The sequence below is a fragment of the Pleuronectes platessa genome, chromosome 16 (assembly GCF_947347685.1).
Source record: "Pleuronectes platessa chromosome 16, fPlePla1.1, whole genome shotgun sequence".
Lineage (NCBI taxonomy): Eukaryota > Metazoa > Chordata > Actinopteri > Pleuronectiformes > Pleuronectidae > Pleuronectes > Pleuronectes platessa.
Genome location: NC_070641.1, coordinates 23,240,798 through 23,246,797, shown reverse-complemented (window position 1 = coordinate 23,246,797; position 6,000 = coordinate 23,240,798).

Here is a 6,000-nt window from a genome sequence, read left to right as displayed (position 1 = left end):
TGTTCATATGAAAATAAGTTTAACAGCTTCATGATATTAGTTAGAGCTTCTTCTCCCCAGCAACAAACCAGGAGCTTCTGCAGCTGATGATTTGATTGGCTGATTAGATATTTGTTCATTTATAATTCAATCGTTGCTGTAAAACAATCTGGATATTATCTCATCAGAGGATAAACTACAACTGGCTGCCTGCGGCCAATAATAATATCTGTCCCGCCAAATCATTTAGATAATTTATATTTCTCCGTTTTGGACTCCCAATTCTCCCAAGAGCTTTTATTTTGAAAAGTTGTGAAATTGGGTCTGAAGATTGTGTTGAGTAAAATAGCCGACACGCAAAGTTTAAAAGAATAACAGTAGTTCAGTAAATAATTCAAACTTAAATATAAACCACACACGTGAACGACAAGAAAACAAACTCAGATTTATGTGATGAAAAACATCGACTACAGATTCTCCACTGCAGATAAACCAGGTGGGATGAACACAAAGTTTATAAAAATCTCTGCACACAAACAATTAAAAGTGGTTAAAGAGTTTGATGACGACTCACTAATGATGACAGAATAATTCTAAAGCATCAAAAGAGAAGAGAAACACGACATTACAAACGACACTGACTTAGTTTCAGGCAGTTTCCTAAATCACTCAAACTTTACATGAGCCGCACATGTGAGCAATAACAAAGCAAATTCACTTTTTAAGTTTGGTCCCATGTGCTAACACGGAGGAGGTGGGGCCGAGCCTGGGCTGTGATCCTGTTGTTTTTCAGACCTGCCGGCGTTTTCTGTGAATCTGGAGAATTCCTTAGCGCTGTAGTGGAAAATCTATAATAGTGGTTGTGGAAACTAAATGAAACTCCAGAGCTGAGCATGTTTTTGTCATATTGCAGCTCGCCGCCCGGTTAGTGGTCACCGCTGCTGCGATTTGGCAGCGAGGAGCCGGAGGGTTCACACAAACCAACGACATTTGACAACGATCCCAACAGTGACGGCTCTGAAGTGAAGCTCCGAGTCGGAGGAGGACGTTTAGGTCATTTTGTTTCCAGCGAGCAGAACGAGGCGACAGAGAGAGAAACTTCTACGATGTGGAATCATCTCTGACTTCAGGTCCATCGATAAAAAGATCTCATCCCAGCTTCAGCTCTTTGTGCAAACACACGAGGGCACCGGGGGAATCCCAGAGAGCCTCAGCGAAGAGGAGGGGAGATAATTACCTCCATTCATCTTCTGCTGGACCCCGGCTCGGCTTGTGCACACCCCTGTTTGATGAATCTCCCTTTAAATGAACAGCCACCGGTGGTTCGAGAGCCTCCGTCCCACCGTATGCTCCCATTCATCATCCCGTCAGGACCCTGGGCCGGGCCGGGCCCGAGGACGCCCGGAGAGCGCCGAGAAACTACGGGCTCCGTCAGAACCAAACATTTTCGGGGATGTTATCGCGGGTTGTTTACAAATCTGTCTAATTGGGCACATACACAGTTTTCATAAGCCGCAATCTGTTCAATTCCCAAGGCTGTGTGATCGTCTGTAGGAAAAAAGCCTCTGAATGTATCAGGGGCAGAGAGCGGCACAGTTGTTTACTATCGCGGGAATCCAGTGCCATTACCGAGTGGGAACAAATGCCAAGTCCTTCTGTAAACCCAGAGTGTGTGTGAGTGTGTGTGTGTGTGTGTGTGTGTGTGAGTGAGTGTGTGTGTGTGTTTTCTCTTCAGGTGTAAAGATTTGTGATGCAAGACAATTTGGTTGAAACGTTACAGCCGTTATGTGGCAGTGAAATGCGGTGGGAGTCCCGACTCACTGCTGCTCTCTGGTGACTCCACTGCCCCCCCAACCCGTCCCCGCCTCACCCCCCCAACCCGTCCCCGCCTCACCCCCCCCCCCCCCCCCCCCCCCCCCCCCCCCCCCCGCCCAGGTCAATGGATCTCCGGGAGAGGACACAGCCACCCAGGCTTTGAGACGCATCACTAGCTGCGGCCTCCATGTGCTGCATCTATTACCGTAAAATACTCTGGCTATCCTCCTCTGCCCTCACAACACATCAGCCCCACGACCACCACCACCACCACCACCCCCCACCCCCCCGCCGTAAAACCGCTTACGCTGCTAGTTCTGAATTGGGTTGAGGCCAAGTTTAACATTAGTGGGGGTTGGTGGGTGGGGTGGGGGGTGGAGTGTTTAAAAAGCTGCCTGCTGGAGAACTGCAGGAGTGATCCCAGCCCTGACTCCAGCTCCAGTGAGAGGAGCAGCCTCCTCATTACTGGTTTGATGGTCTTTTCTCCCTTCAAACCACAAACTGGGAGAGAAACCAGTAATGCAGCACAGACGCTGGGAGGAAGCTTCACTTATCTACGGGCCATTTATACATCCACGTAGCCAAGCACAGCATTAGTGACTTTATTAATTTCTATGTTCCTGTAGAAGGCAGCCGCTCTGCAGGGACTGGAGGACCCCCCCCCCCCCCCCTCTTCTTCTTCTTCAGACCCTGTCCTCTCTCACTTGGTGCAGCGCTCTTGTCATTACCAGGAAAATGGAGATATTTTTGGGGCTCAGCTCTCTTTTATTTGGATTCCGTCCTCATCCCTTGTTCTGGGGAAACGCTGACAAATCGGGTTCCCGGTGCCAGAATCACAGTAACACCCCCCCCCCCCCCCCCCCCCCCCCCCCCCGTCATTGTTCCCGGCCGACAAAAGAGTGGTTCATTTAGAACTCAATTTATTATGATTTCTGCTCTGTGTCAACAAACAGTAACACTGGCTCGGCAAATCGCTTCACAGTAAATACAAAACCCTGCGTGTGTGTCTGTGTGTGTGTGTGTGTGTGTGTGTGTGTGTGTGTTCTAATACTACAATGGAAACCCCTCGATAACTATAATCCTTTTGATATATGTTAACATGACAAACGAAGTGGAAGTCCCGTGACGCTCCGGAGCGTCCGGAGAGGGAGACGGGTGAAAGCAGATTTCCACATGGCGTCGCCTGCGTAAGAATCTGAGCCCCAGCTGCAGGAGGCCGCACTTGTAAAATCATGAAGTGTGATAACAGGATTAACTGGGTGCAGTGAAGCAAAGGTCACCGACATGAGACCGGAGCCGCGGCAATTTAGACATGAATTTTGCATGTGTTTATTAGGACGTGAAGGCCGTTAAAATGTTATTAGACGGCCCACACGGGGCGGCCAGAGGAGATGATTTCATTTAAAAGGAGAATTTTGAGTAGATTATGAGAGGAAATTAATTTAAAGGTCTTGTTTCACTCAGCTAACAGAGGGCAAAACATGATTAAAGCAAATCTTTTCTTCTTGAAAATGTATTTTAACGATTCACAATTGAAAATCAACATTTTCGGTGAATACGTTATCAACAGAGGAAACAACAATGTCCCGTTCCCACTGTCGTCCTCGATGCAGTGAAAGCAAAGAGACAAATGCAAAAAGCTTCATGTCGAATATCACATAAATCTCACAGAGTCAAACATCCAAAAATGAAAATACTAAAAATAAAAAATCCTGCCGATTGAAGCCGAGAAACTTAAAGATCCCCTCCAGATGTTTTAAGACTCTGTGACTCATCATCTGTGACTGATGTGATTTTTTTCCACGAAAAAAAAGTTGAGTTATGAAATTTGAAAAAAATAAAAAAGCACAAACTTCTTCTCCCTTATTGAAACAATAATAATAATCTGGAAATATGAAAGTGTTATTTATCTGTGTTATTGTAACTGCTGGACGCTTCACTGTGTTTCCACATGAGAATCATATTTGATCATAACTGAGATTTAACACAGAGAAACTTTCCTCCTTCAGCAGATGTTTGTTTACTTATACACATTTATAATTATACAGTGTGAATGTGTTACTTTGGTTTTGCACTTGCATCGTCTAATATATATAGTTTTGATTTTATTTGTGAGTTATTTGACTTTATTAAATGTTCCTCTCTTCTTCTTGTTTAATATTCTTTCCATCTTATTGCTGAGCTGACGTTTCCTCGTCCAACACTTTTTATTGCAACATGTTTTCATTTAAATATGAAGAACCTTTAACTTGATGAGAATAAGCAGAACATGGATGTGACTGGACGAGGACGTTAGAGCTGAACTGGTTCACACCAACACGGAGGTTATGTTTCCACCTGTGTTTCATCAGGATTAATTAAAAGCTACATGACTGATTATCACAGAACCTGGTGGAAGAATTCAGACATGGCTCAGTGAAATAATGGCGTGGCTGTGGATGGAGGTCGAATCTGGAAATCTGTATTTCATATTGTATATTCCGACGTTTATAATAATTCAGGGATCTTGATGCCACCACTGATAGATGTGTGTGAGGGCCTGTTGGGCCTCGTCGGGGGTCGGCTCTCTACCGAGGGTCATTCTGGAGATTTCAATGTGCTCAGGTAACATTTCTCCAGCTCCCGGCTGCACAAAGGAGCCGACACCATGTTTGTATTAAACCTCAATCTGTCGTCAGGAGTCCCCACGACCCTGTGGAGGAGCTCTTTGGTTCGAATCCCACTCAACCTCAAACTGCTGCATTTCAAGGTGCAGTGCATCATCGAGTGCAGCTGTGGAGCTTCACCTCTGACCCCCCCACAGGAGGCCGACGTGTCTGAACCGCTGCCTCTCACATGCAGCACCAGTGGATTTGGATTAACAGGGTTTGAACAGAGTCATAATTCAGGTGAGCATGTTCCACACGTATCAGCACAGCAGCCGTCCCTCCTACTCGCTCAGAAATAGACCTGTCACCTTGCCACCATCCCCTTATCGTCTAACCGCTAACAAGCCTATTTGCCTGTGACTGACGTTGATGCGATCCGTAAAGCCCCGGGCTTGGCACCAGATCGCTCCTAAGCCAAATTAAGCCTCTGTCATGCCCACCCCCTCCTCCAGCCCAGTGCTACCCCTGCCATGGGAACCCTAAATCTTTAATGACGATGGAGAGCTCTGCGCGCTCCCACGACACAAAAAAAAAGCGATGACATCTGTCCCTGGAAGTGCGGCACTCCAGAGCAACCCCATTTGTTCTGTGTCCCCGGCTTGAAAAGAAATTAAACATAAAAAGTTGAGGGAGGGTGGAGGCTGCTGAAGGAGGAAGGAGGAGGCGGAGCTCAGGAGGTTAAAACAAAGATCCTTTTCTTTTCAAAAGGTTTATTTCCCTGCACCAGTGGAGCCTGAGTGTTCAAAGAAGGTGTTAAAAGAGTCTCGGCTCCACCTGCTCTCAACCGCGTCCAAGTTAACGTCCAGTGAAAAACATTTAATCTGAAAAATCACTGGAGCTCTGAAAGTGATTCATTCACCAGGAGAAGTTAATTTCTTATGAAGTTACATAAAATGGAAAAATGTCTGACACCGATACGCCACAAAGAGAGAGGGCACTTTCATTTAGCCTTATTAAAATATACAGAGTACAATAAGACGACTAGTTTGAAAGAAAAATATAAAATGACATAAGTATTGCAGAATTGAATAATTAAATATACATGATTAAATGATTAAAAAACATAATATAATACAGTTTGTAATATCCTATGTTCCTCTCAACTTAAAGTGGATTCGATGATGACACGACTATAGCCAATCTGACTATAAACTAATTTAAGACTTAATTCACGTATGGACGCAGAAATGCGACAAATAATTCATAAAGGATGAGGAAGTGTATAATTAAAGGAATGAATGATTGTGGAAATACAGAAATGATTAAATAAACAAAGAAATAAATAAGCTAACTTGAAATGTTAAAATACAATAATGTATTTATTTTAAAAGAAATGAATGAATATGTGAATAAATAAATACAAAAGTAAATGTTAGTAGAATTGCCTTTTTCATCGCAAACTGATTTTTTTTTTTTTTTTTTTATTAATTTATACTTATCTCATGTTTGTCCTTCATTTCCCACCTCTAAGTATCTTTAATTAATTAAATGTTCATTAGTTTGAACCACTGTCCATCATACTGAGGATTCATGTCTTAATCAATCTTTAGTCGATGAA